The sequence below is a fragment of the Acanthopagrus latus genome, chromosome 24 (assembly GCF_904848185.1).
Source record: "Acanthopagrus latus isolate v.2019 chromosome 24, fAcaLat1.1, whole genome shotgun sequence".
In the NCBI taxonomy this organism is placed as follows: Eukaryota; Metazoa; Chordata; class Actinopteri; order Spariformes; family Sparidae; genus Acanthopagrus; species Acanthopagrus latus.
The window spans coordinates 2,689,637-2,708,025 of NC_051062.1; the positions used below are offsets into that span (position 1 = coordinate 2,689,637).

An 18,389-nucleotide genomic window follows, 5' to 3' on the forward strand; every position below is an offset into this window, starting at 1 on the left:
GAAATGTGTTTTTAAATAAAACCCACCGTAACAAAGTGCTTCATCCCAATCATTTGGACTGACAGGATTATAAGACGCTGTCACATGTGTCTCATGTTTGAGTGTCGTTATTGTGTCTCAAAAGTCAGTCACACCTTTTGGCTTTACCGCACACATGTGCTTGGCTCGGCTCGGCGCCTGAGATTTTTATTTCCATGACAACATAGCTGCCTGCTTAAAGGTGTGTCTTCAACTGATGATGCTCTTCTCTTGTTTAATAGTCAAAGCAGCGGCTGTGTTTCCATCCCAGCTCGCAGTATTGTAGAAGAACAGCCTCTAACTGCTCCGCTTATTCAGCTATAAACACGTTTAATTTCCTATGAATTCTTGACAGTAGAAGGCCTCTGTTAATTTATGTAATTCAGTATTTAAAAGCTGTTATTATGAAGCGGTAAAATCAGGAAGTGCTGGCTTTTCAACAGCAGTAACATGACTTCTGAAACATGAAACATGATGAAACGGTTAAATGGCAGAAAGTACTGTACTGAAAGTGTGTGTGTCTGTGAATTTGTGTACAAAACATGTCTGAGAGGTCAGGCACTGGTGTTATACAAGAAGGCCTGACTCATTTTAATTCCTTGGATTGAGGTCACAGAGCAGTGCAGGTCAATCCAGTTCTTCTCTACCAAACTCTCTCTATGCGCAAGTCACTGAGCTCTTTGCAACCCATCAAACGTCCTAATGTTGTTCTGATGAGATTTCATGCCTATATGGTGGATTTATGCCCCATTTAGCAGTGGCTGAAACTCCTCAATTGAATACCACTATATTGAATTTAAGGGTGTCTACTGGTCTACTACCATGTAGTGTATCTGATGATTATTAGTTTATTTATGAATGGCTTCTTTCTGTGTTTCTCATAGCTGAACCTGAACAGTATCTCGCACTTCAGAGACACTCGGACTTACTTTGTGTGATTGTGAGGTTTCATAGTTAAAGCAGAAGCTGTTTTTTTCCTCGTTTTTTTCATCTTCATATGTCAGTAACATTTTTTTATATTTTTTTCATGACATTATTTTTTACTGATAATTTATTACTATTATTATCATATTATTATTTTAATTGTTTCTGTCAGGTTAGTATGATTAAGTCATATTATAATCATCATTAACAAAGACTTGTTAATGAAAAATAATTAGACAGTGGGGTGTATTCTTTTGGGATAGGGCAAATGTATTTATATCTATTATTTATATTTATATTAATAAGTTTTCATATATATACTTTCATTCTTTATTTTCATTAACCTACATACTGAAGTGATCCCACATTAACATAGATCCAGATACAAATAGAATGTGTAACATGATAAACTATTTAAGATTCATGTGAGGAATGCGCCATTTATTGGGACAAAAAAATTAGATTAAGAACATTAAAAAATTAAGAACAACGGAGAGGCAGAGTGGCAAGCTGAAAATATTCCCTGTTATATTGAGCTGCTGAGCTGTAAAAACATCTTCCCCATTAAATGTATAGTACTTATGTAACATACCCACATCAGCATAAATCTGTATTTCTATTACTTGTACTCCCATTGTTGTGCGAGCAGCCTCCTGCCTGCATGATGTCTGTCCCCGCCAATTATTTCTTGCATCCATTTGTGAACACACCTCTGTGCATCCAGAGGCAGGATTACCTCTAGATGTTGTTTTTTATCCAGTCTGAAGAGAGGAGAAGGAGACTCTGTCTGGATGAGTTTTGGGCATTTTAGACTTACTTTTAGACTGACGCAAAACACATTTCTCTTTCCGAAAATAAAAGGGGATCTTTCTTGTCACTCAAGCACGGGAAACAGCTGCTGATGTTTGTTTAAACGCTCTGAGCGATAAAATGCAAGATGCCGCCGGTGCCGCTCCCACACTCTGACACGAACACGCCGAATTACAGTGCTCGAGCGCATGTAAACCGCAGTTACACTGCATCACTGAAGGCTTCTTGGAAAAAGTGCCCATGAGGGTGAAATGTCTTCAGGGGCCGAGGAGAAGAACAAAAAAACGATGAAATGATTGAAAAAGTGAGCGTTTGAGATGGTGATGTTGTTTGGTGCCATCCCGCGATCTCTGCTGCACCTTGTCTGTAAGAAGATATGGAAGCAACCGGAGAAAAAAAAAAACGGACTCATCCCCACAGGCCTCTGAGGCCTTTGCTATGATTAGATTGGGGGTAAGAAAAACCTAATCAATATAAGGATCAGTGCTGCTGCGGGGCCATTAGGACTCATTATTTATGGATACTATGTGAAGAGCGCAGTGTCAAATTAAAAGTAATCAGAGCTCATTGTTAGCCACCTTCAACATACTGAATATATGAAGCAGTGGACAGTCATGTTCCTCTGCCGTCTCCTGTCAGCAGAGACATTTAACTTCCCTCTCAGACCGATGCGGCTCTCAGACAGGTGTGGACACTTTTTTCCCCAAATCTCCTTTTGCCTTGCAGTGTTAAGCGACTTGTGTAATTTGGGCGTCCTACACTCCCGCGCTGCCAAACGGAGCCTGGCACTGAAGAGCAGACTTGACAGAGACACTCTGTCTCGTCGCCAGCTGGTACTCGGTGACGGCGCAGGATGACCTGGAGTAAACACCGGAGAGACGGGCAGGAAGAGGATTAAAGGACCGAGCTGCAGCAAGTCTCCTGACAGTCCAAACGCGGGACTTCAAACAGGGATTTAAACGCGCTGGAATGAGACGGGGCAGGAACGCGGAGGCCCCGCTGTGGATAAATAACCGTAATCCAAAGGCAGCCATACAATCATATTCAACGCGTCTCACTCAGAGCTCGGTCACCTCTGTCACCAGCCTCAACTTCATCTTGGACCTTCGACCTTGGACTAAAACGGTTACAGGAAAATGAAAATGCCATCTTGAGCAGCGGTCTCTCGTTGAGAATGTCCAGCGATTTCACGCTCGCAAATGTTGAAGCACCATCCCGAAGAGCAGTTGCCGCCAAGGAGTGTCCATCTTGAACAGCAGTCTCAGCTCTGTGTCACCTCTCCATCCCCTCTGTCTCCTGACATGAAAGTCACCCCATACATATGTAATCCAAATGGGATATAGCACATATTGTAGAGCAAATTACGCCTAAAAATCTCACTTACAAACTGGTGTTTATGTATTTGAAGAGCATCAATTGCGGTTTTGCATGATTCTCCCATTAATAAAACCTGCGTGTATTTTACACGACTGCCAACAGCCGTATCTTTTTTTAAAGGTGATGAGAAGATGGAAGCCCACACACTGTACAGCGCTCCGCTACACAATCATTAGACCATCAAACGGTGTTCGAATCCACGAGGGGGGTTTTGTCAGATCAAACAGGACCTGATGAAGAGCCGCGCACACTGTGTGGGCTCTCATGCTTTTATCTTCATACCTCAAAGTTCCTGCGGTGGTATCCTCCTCCTCCTCACAGCTAATGGCTCGACTTCATTCCTCTGTGCTGTGACATCAGTGTAAAGCAATACGGCTGCTGAACATGTTATCTATTTTAAAAAACTGGCCCGTGTATGTGGCACCGAGTACAAATAAACTACAGTTCGCGTTCAACTGAAGTGACGGATGAAGGGGCCAGCAAGTCAGTGACCGCAGCTCAGACTATGGACATCTCCAGCCATGTCTGGGTGAATAAAATGATAAATGAATAATAATAGATAATAAAAACATGAGATTTTCTTTACATATCCATTTTTTGCATTTTTGCAACATGATAAAGTTTCAACCAGGAAATGTAAAGGTTTAACGTGCAGAAATGTGAAGTTTCAACATAAAGAAATGCGAAGTTTCAACATAAAGAAATGCGAAGTTTCAGTGTAAAGAAATGTGAAGTTTCAACGTAAAGAAATGTAAAGTTTCAACGTAAAGAAATGTAAAGTTTCAACGTAAAGAAATGTAAAGTTTCAACATAAAGAAATGTGAAGTTTCAACATAAAGAAATGCAAAGTTTCAACCAGGAAATGTAACGATTTAACATTAACAAATGTAAAGTTTCAAAATGAATAAACATAAGTGTGCAGGTTTAACATTAGGAAATGAGAAGTTTCAACATAAATGTAAAGGTTCAACATTAGGAAATGAGACGTTTCAACATATCTGTGGTTTGCAGAAAAGTACATTGCCGAAATGTATTCTGGTGATTCTGGTGATTGAACCATGCTGGATTTTTTTCAGTGTGCTTATCCATCCTCACATGGTCAGCTTTTAACCCCCGTTCATATTGATGTACATATGTCTTTGGCTGAAATATTCCCTCGTTCGATAAAACTAATGTTCAACATAAACACAGTGCCATGCACCTGTCTCACAAACCAGAAAGTGTCTGTCAAGTCTTCCATTTGCAAAGTAATTTGCAACTACAACTGTATCGTGAAAGGTACAATATTTCACTCTGAAAGTGGAATTAAGAAATAGAAATAGTCAATTAATATTCAAGTACCTGAAAAATATCGGCCTGAGCTGTAACAGGCTTTACAGCTACTATTACTACTATCTGGAATCTGTTAAACAGGTGGAAGGATGGGCTCTCTCTTTACTTATCTAGAATTGTCTGTAGTTTTCAACTTTGATCCCAGCCTGGTGAGGACTGGTGCTGAGCTGTGAGTAGTCTGTGTTCATTTTCATGTTCAATGAAAAACTAAACAAAGACTTAAATAAAGGATGAATATATAGCACCTTGGGTCTACTTCACAGCTTGTACAAGGTCGTTCTATCGTCAACATTCCCGAACCATATTGTAGATCTTTATTCAACATTATGTTGCATTAATTCATGTGAAAGCATTATCGATTGGAGAGCTCTAATTATCCGTACAGAGTACTGTGAGCATGAATTATTAATTCAAGGCATTAGTCAAATGTGAAACGTCTCCCCTCATCACATCTTCAGGTTTCATACAGTCCCATCAGTCAAACGTGCTTGAGCAGATGTGTCATCTTCCAAAAAGACATAATCCATCAACTTTATTCTGACAGCTTTCATTCTTTTATTTTGAAAGCGACACGTGTGCGTGTACATGTAAACGCAGGATGCGATCAAGTCAGGTTGGTGAAATATCTGCCTCCTGTTGCGTCTTATTCTCATTTATTTTAACAAAATGCCTTGGCCAGCGCACGCTTGCAAGTGCATGGGGTTTTGTTGTATTTGCCTTCGATCTTCAGAGAGCTGAGCTGAAGACAGAAACATGAATGGAGAGAGGGATAGAGAGAGGGAGAGAGGGAGAGGGAGAGAGCTCCTCAGTGTGTTGGCTCCTCTGATGTTCTCCACTGTTCCTCTCCGGAGCCCTCTCACGTCCACGCCGTCTGCCTCCGTGATTCGCTCTGACTCAGGATCGGCTCCGCTCCCTCCAGCTCGCTCACGTCTTTGTCACACATGACTCACTCAGATCCGCCGAGAGATGCCGACAGGACCTAGCAGAGAAGCACAGCAGCCCAGCGCGGAGACGTCTTTAGCGCCGCTTCCCCCTCTGTGCTCTCCCCATCCACACCCGTCCGGGGGAATAATAGAAAGAAGAATGTAAATAGAAGCTCGTGTTTTCATTGACGCTGCCGGTGCTATCAGTCTTGCCGTGCCTCCTGAGTGGTGTTGGTGATTAATCAGAGGAGAGTTTGCAGTAAATGAATCAGTGCACTCGAATTAACCTGAGCACACGTCCCAGTAAAGAGGAGGTCGGACAGAAAACACAGTAAAGGTCCAAAATTGTTTCAATTTCACAGTTCAAGTTTTTAGTATGTCATTCCCATTCTGGACATGTATCCTACAAACAGGGCTGATGCATTCGCAGTATAATCACACTGGGAAAGAGAAATAGTCAATAAATTATGATGACCGATATTCATGTGCTTTGTTTGCTGCACTGCCAGGAGTAATCGCTCCAAAGCTTCCTGCCGCAACGCAGACAGATGACTCCAGAACATTACCGTCATAAGAGGCCATCAGAAGAAACAGCGAATAACTCACAGAAGACTATACATACAGGAAGGATTCAAAACAGGACCCTGCTTCATGGGGGGTCAGATACTGCAGGACGTGATAGGACAGATTGCAATCGCTCCTGTGTGACGAGAGCCAATCAGCAATTTGATGTCCGATAATAAGTTATTAAGTGTCAGAAGAAGTAAAAGTGAACAATGTATACTATATTTCCTGTGTGTATATTCTGAGTTGACTTGTTAATTCTTCTGCATTTAAAAAATAATAATAATTAATTAGAAAAATTTCCTTTAAAGTAAGAATATAAATAATCAAGTAAAGTACAAGTGCCTGAATGAATTACTAATTGCACTTAAGTACAGTTGTTGAGTAAATGTACTTTAAATTCCGTCACTGTCGATCAGCACAGTGTGGTTGTCATGTGTTGTCATTTTAAATGCGATATCCCCAACAGATGACCCATTAAAGGGACATTTCATCTTTTATCTGCCTCTTATCGCCAACAGTTCTCTGCCTCAACCCAAAAGAGTTTATAAGAGCTGTGGAGATACATGTAGCATTAATCCCAAACTGAAAAAAAGTGTCCTGACTGCAGATCCCCGGAGGCTCAAGTGGAGAAATGTCAGCAGCTGCTTGATGCACTGAGAACTGGCGTATTGATCATGAGCCACGTGGACCGCCTGAGGACCGATCTGCTCGTCTGTCCTGTGGGACGGTAACAAACATTTAACCTCCTGATCTTTGATGGCCAGCTGAGCTACGCGGAGCTCTGTTACACGATCACCTGCGCTGAATTCATGCGGTGGATGACTTTTGTACATATCCCCAGCGGAATTCACACCTCTGACGCCATGTGACTTCCTATTCTTCTTACCGACAATTGGTCTGTCTTCATTTCTGTTTTAATATTTCAGATTTAGCCTCCAAACCCCCCACGGAGCAATCAACACATTTTGCTTCGCTTGATGCTCAGACCACCGGGGTATCAAACTCATGATAAATATCAGCGGAGCTCACAAACTGCTTAACTGTACGAAACGCTTCTGTCTTGCAAATTATTCACGTTCCCACTCTGACACTGAAACCTACGTCAGAATGTGGGCAGAGTATATTTATCTTGATGTGAAAACTCCACGTTGGCTTGAAGTCTGAGCAAACACATGAATACATTCATTACTTTTTTCTAATTTTTTGATATTGATATTGATATTGCCTGTCCTACATAATGTTCTATGCATATTTATAAAAATTCAGGTGTTATATGAACTGAAAAATTATACATGTGACATTCTAAAAAGCTTCATATGTGGTTTGTGCACATATGCACATATACTGTATTTCATATACTGTATGTGCATATATTATATTTGCATATGGGACTACTAGTTATTTCAAAACGACACATCCTCATACCTAAATGACTGAAGAGGTCAATTGCCAATGAGGCCCAAAATGTTATATATGACACATGCGTTCCCACGATCAGCAAACGTATGTGTTGCCATGATTCTGTGTCCTCTTGCTGTGTTTTGATTTTGACATTAGGCCCTTGTGTGTCTCCTCTTTTTCAGTTTCGCCCGTGTGTGTTTTCCTGAGTCTCCTGGTTTTCTTACTTTCAGCCTGTTAGGATAAAGTTGGCCCTTGATTCCCCCCCGCCCTGTGGGAGATTATACAAGCTGACAAAAGGAAAATGAAAAGTCCTGGTATCAGACCAGTACAACTGATCTGGACGGCATCGAGGGAGGACTACAGTTCCTAAACTCCTCTGACTGGAAGACGTCCAGGGGCTGTTGTGAGGCCACAAACACTCCACTCTCTCTGAGACACCCACAGTGTGTTCACTTCACTCTGATGTGCTGAAAATAATCAGCGTGGGACAGCGTGTTTCCACTGCTACGCCGACCCTCTGGAAACAAATCTAAAAGTTTACTTAACTAATGCTCAGCGTAGTGTGTGGCTGTGTGTTACATTCATCATCTTGTACTGTAACCTCGGGGAAATGCTCTAAAGTGTACTGTACTGTGTACTGCATTGATGGAGCACGTGTGCAGAACAAACCATCTCAGGGATCTTCTGACGTTACTTCCTCAGGTTCTTCTTCTATGCTTGTTAAATTGGCTCCATGTAGGGACTTCAAGTTGTGTAGGTCAATTGCTGTGTCTCAATTCAGCGTTTGCATCCTTCGAAGGACGCGGTCTTCGAAGACGAGTCCCTCAGAGAGACCTTGTTAATCACGTCTACCGTTGTTAAATGGGACGGTCCGGCCTTTGGAGCACTTCCTGGTTGCGTCACCAGATGTTTTACCCTTATGTCACTATTTCTGGCGCCCAGGCCCATGAAAGCGACGATCTACGCCGCGCGATGTCGCCATTTTCTCTCTTTCTTTTTGGGATCGTAGCACGATCGTCAACTGTAGCAGAGCAGGGACACATCTACATGCAGGGCAGGGGGCCTCAGGACTAGGCTTACACACACTGCTGCGTCCATTGTTATTGTCTTTTGCACCCAGATATTGATTTTGTATGTACGCATGTATGCCATAAAAGGCAAAATGCATGATGTAATAGTTTGAGTGGAGCTGCAACAATTAATTGCTCAGTACTTTTAATAATCCATGAATCACTGAGGAATCTTTTAAAGACAGAAAAATGAAACTCCTCTGATTCCAGCTTGTCATCTGTTAGTGTTGTCTGGTTTCTTTCCTTCTCTCTGACAGTAATCTGAACGTCTTTGGGCTGTGGACAAAACGAGACATTTGAGGACGTCATCTTGGACTTGATCTATAATTTCCACCATTTGCAGGCCAAACAGCAGATCGAGAAAGTAATCAACAGATCAAAAAAAAAAAAAATGAAAGAAGCTCTATATTTGAACAGAGTTGGAGCATTCTCCTTGACAACTGACGTGGCTGGGGACTTAAAATGGACAAACAGCCAAAAAACATCAAGTCTGCAAAGGCCCCGCGATCACAGACTGATCTGTAAAATCAAAATTTCCAGCCTTTCTTAAAGATTTTAGTATTCTGAAGTCTGTGCACATGAAATAAAAAAAGAAAGAAAATGAAAAACAGGAACAAAATCAAAGGAATGGCAAAGGAAGAAATGTACCTGTCACTTCAGACCTTTGTTATGAATACCTTTTATTCATATTCATACTAATAAAAGTCACAGTTGTTCTTCTCAAAGCCCCCAAAGAAGAAAGCAAGCAGCTCAGCAGCAGGTCAGGAGGTCACAGATCACATCATCCGAGGTAGTTCTTATTAACCCAGTCTGCTGTAACACAAGCAGAGTCCTCTGTGTTTCCAAATGATGTTTATGTGGGACATCTGAGCTATTTCATTGTAATGAGTTTCCTCAAAGTCCAAATTTATAGTTCCAGTAGGGGCAGGAATGTTAATAAGTTCTAGTAAATCCAGATGTTGGGAGAGATGTGGAGCGGTTCTGGTTCACAGATTTCTCTGTGAGGGCAACAACGGCATGAATTACAACTCCCGCAAGCTGTTTAGTGTTGCTGTTGTTATTGCACCGCTTCCTGCATGGCATTCAGCGGGGGAGACATACAAAAGTGCAGGCGTGTTCCCAGATCTGAACGTCTGTAAGAAAGTTAAACTGGATGAGACGTGAGGGGAGACTTCCAACTGCCTCATAGTGACGAGAAGGAGCCAAGAAAAACATGTTGACGTGGGGAATATATTAAACACATCTTCACCATCTTTTTACCTTCATGGTTCCAGAAAAGGAATATTCATAAAGAGAAGTAATATGATAGTAAATAATACAAATATTTCAATTTCAACGCTATTGATTTCCCTCAAAATCTTTAAAACTGCACATCCGCATTCATCCATGACCTTGGAAATAACGTGACGATGATCCGGGGGCCATCGCTGGATCTTTATCTCGAGCCTCTCACAGGATCACACTGTCGGGGGTCGCCCAGTCTGAATGAAGGGCCGGCTCCAGAACCAACACAGCGAGGAGGAATCAGGCCATTACAGTGAAACCTGCAATACTGTCTGTGTGAATCAGGCAGGATGTTGTCCAACAAAAAAACAACACATTATTAACATCCATATTTCCATTGTGACATTAAACATAAATACACGTGCATACATACATACAAAATAAACAAAATAAATAAATGAATGGCTCAAATAATAGGTGAACCCATTAAATGCACCAGTAATAAAAGCCAAAGATAAATACCGTCATTAATGCATTTATAAAAAGTGACACATTTCTGTCTTAATTTGCTTCTTTATTAATTCATCTTGTGATTCTGCTCGTTTCAGCATTTTATTCATCAATTTATTCATTCTTAATGCATTTATATATGTATTGCCTTGCAACATGCAAAGTAAAAGAATACAGAAGCCAATACATGAATAAAGAATGGATATATGAATAAATAAAAATGGAAAATTAAATAATAAGTCAATAAATATGGGGATTATTACAAAAGTAAATAATACAGAGGCCAGAGAAAAAATGAAATAAGTCATGTTTGTCATATTTCGCAGTGTACACACTGGAGCCCAGCGTTACACATGGCGCATAAAAACAGTTTGGTTTTTTTTTCTGTCGGTGTATGAGCAGCGCGTCCAATCAGCGCGTCTGCCGGCGCTTCGTGCGCCAATGTGGCCTCATTTTTTTTTTTTTTCTGCGCCCACCTCTTTCCTCCGGTCCAATGAGAACAGGCAGCATTTGGAGCAGCCAGGAAAGACCTTGCCTGGGTGATATTGCCCACTGTGTTTCTCTCTCCCCTCAGCCCGCAGAGCTCCGCTCCTCCATTAGTGCGTTCTCTCCTGCGCTGCCTGTGGAGTCCGGACGCCGCAGCATCACCTGCACCGGGGTTCGGCCGGCTGTCACGCCGCTGACCGAGGACACCTCCGCAGACACGCTCACCGTGAGTACCCGCTGCTGGGGTCGCTTTCATTTATCTCCCCTTCTGCTTGAGTTCACACATTTAGGGGCGCGAGCGTCCTCCTAGAGTCAAAACTCCATTTAAAAAGTGTGTCAATTAAAGCGACGCTCGTTGAACACCCCACGTTAAACACGACACGGGATGGTTTTTTTGGGTTTTTTTTTTCAGCAGATACAGCACGACATGTGTGTGAGGTGAGAAGCGGCCGTCACGTTTTAATAAAATATAAGTTCATCAACAGACTGACGCTCAGAGCTGCGCGTTGCAGCGGAGGGAAGCTGAGGATACAGCAGACAAGGCGGTTGTACTGTTGAGCCCACTGCTGCATTATATCTAATCAGTACGCCGAATTGAAGGGTCGGTCCGACTGAAAAAGAGGCGCTCTTTGGATCATTTATATTGCATGTGATTTTTGCCTGTAATCCAATTTTGCTTAAATCACACGCTTTTTCCATTAAGTTTGGTGAGACTTTCTCGTGCCATGAGTGAAAGCGCAGCGAGCACGACTCTTGAATTACCCAATACATATCGCAGTATTGGAATTATAACCAGTTATATAGTATTGTTGAAGTGAACAGTTTATTGAGAGGATGGCTGTCAGACAGCAGGAGACCAACAGATGTCACGTGTTCTCGTCCTGTGTCACACTGAAGTCAGTGACACCCTGAACATTCATCTGCTCTTTCACCAGCAAACCTTAAATGCAGCAGCTGGTTTGATTGACATCCTTATGAGCCTTATGATTAAAAAAAAAAAGCTGACATTTCACAATAAGAGAAAGGGGTTTGTGTAGCAATCAGTCATAAAAGTTGGCTTCTTGAGTGGGAAGCTTGCAGCGCGGCCCCTGGACGGGACCGCTGTGAGGCCCTCAAACCCCCAGATCACATGTTGTTGTCCCACATATTGTTTGTTATCACAGGTTTGAATCTGTGCGTCTGAGTGTCTCCTCCGCTTCCTGGTTCTGCTGGAAAACATGTTTTGTAATTCGTCTGCAATGGAACGCACCGAACAAGTGGAAATATGTTGTTTCTCTGCTGGTCCTGACTGCATGAGTGATCCTGTGGATTTTTGGTTTAGGAATCTGGGATTACAACAGTAATCAGCACTTTTGACAAATGACAAAATTGCAGATAATGGAGTTTTCGTAAAAATAGTGGCTTTTTTGAATGACGTTTGGTGAGATTTTCTCTTGGCGTTAAGGGAAAAGCAGGTATCTGATGTTGTCTATATGTACTGTATGCTGTGCTGCTGACCCTGACAGCCAGCGGTAGACTAAGCTGAATGAAAAGTGAGTGTCAGAATCAATATTATGCCGTCGGGCATTGTGGAAACGGCCTCGACGTTAATCATCTGGAATCAGTCGTTTCAAAGATGCACTGATGGATTCAACAATTCGTAATGAAGCTTTTATTTTGATATTGTCTTTGCAAAACAGTTTGGACTCATTTAATTCAGAATGACTGCATGTTTCACTGATCATTTTTGCTGCAATTATAGTCAAAACGTGTCAACGAAAGTGCACTTGCTGTTATTTACGTTGTACGAGTCGCACATTTGGGACTGCAGTCTTGAGGAACGGGAGTGTTAAACAACCATTTTCTTGGGAACCTTCATCAATTATGCACAAATACATTAAAAGACTATTCTGGTATGAAGATGGATCACCCTGCGTAATCCTCCCCCCCCCCCCAGGAGGGAAAGCGCCTTTGGCTGCGGCACAACACCTATTTGGCGAAATTCATCTGTGCTGCGATTACTTCCTGGCCTCTGCGTGGCTCGGCTCAACTCGCTGCGGGCTTTTTTTTTCTTTTTTTTTTTTTTCCGCTCTTGTCTTCCACTTAGCCTACATGCACAAAAATAGAACGAAAAAAAAAAGAAGCAGATGACAGAATACGTGTTCACCTCCATGCACGGGTATTCAACGTCGGTGAGGTGTGACTCAAATCAGTGGGCATCTTTAGCAGAACTGGAGTCGTCGCATTAGGTTTGCTGCGCGGCACTTAGGCAAGACTCGTGGTTGGAACCTGGGCCGAAAACTATTCGAAAATTATTCCTTTTAGTTGTGGTCCTATGGCATTTTATGCAAACTGATTAGTTTAACCCAGCTTTAGTGCGGTTGGGCTCTGACTTTCACGATGCTGCTGCTGACGCTTCAAATGCAGCTGATGGAAAACCGCACACTCGGCAAGCAGGCCAGCGCGACAGGACTGTCAGAACCCACCATTGCACAAGTATTCCATGATTTTACGTTCAGTTTCAAGGTTTAGTGCCAAATGCAGGATCCAGTGTAACCATGTTAGGGCTGTCTGGAACACCATCACCACCATTGCACACACACAAGCTGATTTTAGCTTAGTTTAAGTGTGAATTCTGACCAATGGAAAAGGGGCACCAGTGTTTTTGTATTACATTTATTCTGTCAGTTGGGTTATGTTAGATATTCATTTGTTTCTTCATCAGGCTGTTCCTCTAGAGATGGACTCTATCCCGTTGGAATTTAGTTCATATTGATGATTCCATACCTCAAAGATCAGATCGTGGTGAGCGGCGTGTCGCGTTCAGGTTCTCTTACAAACCCGTAAGTCCCGTAAAACTCCACTTCTGTCATTAAAGGGAGACTGCAACATTCAGATGTTATTGGAGGGCTCGTCTTCGTCAGCAACTCAGAGACATTCAACTAACAGAAGTATGAAGGAGAGAAAAGAAGCCTGGAGCCAGACACTGTTTGAAACTCGTCCTTGATAAATGAGCCCTTCAGCACTTAGAAAAAAAATGCGTAATATTCAAAACATTCCAGCCAGTGAACGTGCTGGAGGTGGGGAAGGCCGTAGAAAGTGATTTGGATCTTTTCTCCGCCCGTCTACTCTCTCACATTACACCTACTTAGTGGGAGTCCCTGGGTGGTGTCTTGGCGGCCTGCTGCGAGGCTCCTCTCTCGGGGATTAGCGGGGCAGACTGGGTGGTCGGAGCATTTTGTCGACTGTCGAATCCTCTTCGAGACAATTCATGTGCCTTCAGCTTAACCCCCCCCATGTCTAACATGATTTGGGAGTGGGAGGACACAGATATAAATCATGGCAGGTTTACTGATCACTTCAATCTTTGCACTTCACTGAGCATTTAGGTGATTTTTTTCAAGTTGTTCATGGTTCCAGCATCTCCTAAATGGTGGATTTTGGACTTAAAGGAGGCTGAAAGCACAGAGTCTTCTGGAGTGTAGCGAATCTCAGACATCCTGCTTCAATTTTCAAGTTTCTTTCCCTGCCGCAGAGAGAGCGGCCTGTAGATGCGGGCTCTTTTATTCATTAGGAAATGCTGAATCAGTTGTCATGCTTTAATGTTGGTTCGATCGCCGACCGCTCATTCGGGGCCGATTCAAAGAGCAAATTCAACGAAATAAACACGCACCGCTGACAAGTTTGCACGGCTGGCGTGTGAAGTGGTCCAGAACAGAGGAGGACGGGGAGAGATGGTCACTCGTCCACGCGATCACTCATTGGCTGTCGTAGGCTCTCGCTTTTGTAATTGCTGACACGAGCTGTCAGCGATGGACGAGGTTTTGAGCCTCAGCGTGAGCGTTTGTGAAGTCAGACTGAAGGGTTATAGAGCTTATAGAGCCGCGTGATATCCTGTCACAGCGAGGATTTCATGAGTCAAACGTTTATACATGTGCGTGCAGAAATCTGCCGACGTCACATGGAAATCCGTGCTTGGTGTTAAAAGGTTTTAAGGGGTCATGAATACACAGAGTTTGTTGCCGGTGAGTCACGGTGTCAGAATGCCGCTGTATTTTTTTTTTTGTTCGGTACACCGGCTTAACCCTCGGCGTCAGCTGTGTTGTAAAGTCCGCGTCACTGTAGCCGGCAGGTGGTCAGACAGACGTTTCCCGTCTGTGTCCACGGGAGGAATAATCCACCGGATGCGTATTTCTCATCAAGAGGTCACTTGAAATAAAAGACTTTTGTTGAGCAGACTTTTGTTGTTGTCTTTGTTTTTGTGGTTGTGAGCCGGAGTCCTTGCTTGATTCAGAAAAGATTGTTAGTTGATTTGTCGCCTGTTTGTTTTTGCACAGCTGCTTTTTGTGATGTCCATAATCATGTCAGGCATCACTGTGACCACTGTAGAAAATAGTTTGCTTTTCATTTCAAGTAGCATGAAGCGATTGAAAACGTTGCGTTAAACAGCCCTTGTGTCCTAATGACAACTATGATGAATTAACCTTTATTCAAGTCACCTCTGAGGGCTCTGGGTTTGAATCAGCTCACAGGTGCAGTTAGATGACTGGAAACAAGCTGGAATGGAAATCTGCACCCTGAGGCTGAGACCAGTTGGGTACAGCTGATCTAAAGGCAGTTTCCGTGGATTGTTGTTTGGGCGCTGAGGTGCTCGGGGATGTACAAGCTCTCCTCTTTTATCTTAATGACAGCCTTGTCCCGGGGCGACGGCTGGACAAAGAGGAAGTGCCCTTATCCGAGAGAGAGGCAGAGCCTTGATGGAGGACAAGAGGCTACACGCCGAACAGATCTATCTGCGATCCTGAAGGAGTTCCGTGATGGCAGAGTGGCGAGGAGACTGTCCTCGCAGGCTTGCTAATGCTGTAAGAACACTGAGTGGTTTGATGAGACGAATGAGGAATAAAGTTTGTTCGTCATCCATTAGTCCAGACCTCATTATTTTCCTCATGATGCAGCAGAATGACTCAGTGTTAATACTGGATCTGCTCTTGTAAGAGAGTGGAGCAGAATGCTGATCTCATAGTGAAATCCACTGACGGCAGATGGCTTCTATATACAGGCTTAAAATCACACCGTCAGAGGTGGGAATGCGCTGTCTGCCTTGGAAATATTATAAGCCAGTGTGATTTGAGGCATCTGCAGCAGGTGAGGAGATTTTGGGGCTAAAGCGCTGTTGACTGTATAGAGGAAGGTTTTTTGTCTCACAGACTGAAGGAGGTTTGCTGGATTTTTAAAGCTCCGCAGTGTGACAGGGCTCGACTATAATGATCGCCAGGTTGCCACCGACAATCAATTCTTGGCCTTTGGTTGCCATCGTGATATGCTGACAACCAGGGCGTTAATAGTCTCGCTCATGCCCCGGGGCGAGATCATCTTAAAGGCAACCCACAAGATTCTAACCCCAGAAACGGAAGACATACAGTTTAGCATATAGTATACAGTGCATCATGTTTCAGCAGGCAGCCAGTGGGCCAGTAAACTAGGTCAGCTGACACAACACAATCTAATGAACAGATTACTTGAATTGCAAAACTAATGTGTTACACCGGCACTGCTGATAAGCTCAATGCCACAGTAGTAGGGTTAGGGGTAGGGAGCAATTATTTGAAGAGATCGGCAGGCGCGTTGTGTGTTTCCCACATTCCCACACAGAAATAGGCTATATCAGAACATTTGTAAAACGTCAACATCACAGGGCATTGTGGGAGTGGAGCTGGACTCTCTGACGGGGGTGTCAGAGAGAAGGATGCTGTCCAAGTTGGATGTCATTTTGGTAAATGGCTCCCATACACTCTGTGAAGTGGTGGTCAGCCACAGGAGTGCTTTCAGGTCTAGACTGATCCCACCAACATGCACCGGACAGCGCCACAGGAAGTCACTCCTGCCTGTGGCCATCAAACTGTATATAGTTTTTATTTTTCTGCATATTCTAGGACTTTGAATGTTCGCATTGGTGAACACTGCTGTATGGATTAGATCCACAGTAAGTGTAAACGCTGGCATCTAAAAGGTGGCGTTACATCTAAATATGTTGCATACAGCACAGGAAGAATAAAAATATTGAAATTTAAATGGCACGTTTTAAAATGTTATGTTGGGAGATTCATTTTTATGTTGTTTGAGTAATAAAACACCAATAGTTAGATTATTTCAAAGAGTAGATGAGTAGATTAGATACTAATCATAAACTTACTGTTTTTGGAAGAAGTCAACAGTTACAGCTGCATTCATTGATTTTCTGCCCACGTGGGGGCAACAAAACAAAATGTAAATACAACACTGACATATTATCACCTAATAGATTTCATAAGATAAACTCTTTATGCAGACAGAGCAGTATTAAAATACATTTTACATCATGTTTCTGACCCTTTTTTTTTTTTTTTTTTTTTTTCTTCCGTCTGGTTGACAGTCTCAATACTCAAATCCCATCAGTGAACTGTCTGAATAAACATTTGTTTGGGTCATATCGGTAAAAGAAATGGCCTTGTGATACCTCATACCATACATTTGTAATGGAGGTACAATTGTTAACAGTTAAACAATAGACTTTAAATTCCAAAATGACACCAGTGCATGGAAACACGATGGATGTTTTAAAATTAACATTAACATTTGAGTCTCCAAACATATTTCACTGCTGTCCGCAGTGCTCATCTTTAACATAATACCTAAAATCAAATGCTCAGTGCTCAGTGACATTGCCCTTTCTTTTTTTGTGGCAGAAGTAAAGCACTTAAATTTAGCCCTTATTGAAAACCGCAACAAATTAAATTAAATGTAATGAACGTCTTGATCCTAACATCAGTAAATCGATCGGACTCGCGTCCTTCTTTCCATCCTCAGACTGTCTTGGCCGTGTCGATATTCTGCTCGCCGGAGTTCTGCTGCCTCAGTTTCTGAGACGCTGATGTGAGTATTTCCCGAACCTCTCCTCGAGTCAGCGCTATTTTATTTTATTTTTTCTTTTTTTTCCTGCTGTTCACGTCTCCCTCCTTTTCTTTTTTTTTCCCCTCCTTCATTTTCTTGTTTTGGTGGGAGGTCATGTGTAGCTCAACGTTGCGCTGCTGTCGAGCTCGCTTTAATATTTCATAGGTCGCCACTTTGATGAAGCCGAGGCAACGCTGGCCCTCATTAATGGGAGTCAGGCTATCAGTGCTTGGATGCCGAGCTGCTGAATCATTTATCATTCCGATTTTTTTTTACTCCTCACCTGCTCTTTGATGCATTCAGGCGCAGGCTCGCCGAGGGAACACCGAGCTGAGCTGCAGACGTCTTCTCGGCCTCTGACGACACTAAACACACTGGACGCAGCAAATGTGAACTGAACACGTAACACACGCATCAACAGTTTATGATCTGTGCTGAGATATTGGAAGTGTCGATGATTCAGCTCCAGTAATTATACAAAACCAGCCGAGCATTACCTTCGGCTGCGCATCATTGATCACTTTTACAGCATAAACACTCTCTCAGTTGAGGTCCTCAAGCAAAACACTGACTGTGAAAAGGATTTTTAAAACTAATATGAGCGCTTTTTTTATTCCCTCGCTGCAGAAAATGATTTTAATGTCATCATGATATATCTGGTTGATCAATAGCGGTGGCTGAACCGTTACTGGCCCCGAGTGCTGAGAGGCTTTCAAAGCTCATTTTGTGGCCTGTTGTGGGGAAACAACCCCATGATAATCCTTCCTTTGACTCTGCATGTACCGCATATAGTAGTGTCGGATAACAAATCAACTGCACACTCATTCACTCCTTGATG

General features: G+C 42.8%; 1 protein-coding gene across 4 annotated transcripts in view; it reads left to right on the forward strand.

Moving 5' to 3' along the window:
* The first annotated feature begins 10,666 nt into the window (after positions 1-10,666).
* Positions 10,667-18,389, forward strand: part of adarb1a (adenosine deaminase RNA specific B1a) — a 47,512-nt gene continuing 39,789 nt past the window's right edge. For 2 of the 4 annotated variants that reach the window (XM_037091833.1, XM_037091835.1), the window contains exons 1-2: positions 10,667-10,868; positions 17,468-17,533. The gene's annotated coding sequence lies outside the window, so the exon portion shown is untranslated. The remainder of the gene's footprint in view (positions 10,869-17,467; positions 17,534-18,389) is intronic. The other 2 variants (XM_037091832.1, XM_037091834.1) reach the window with 1 other exon arrangement.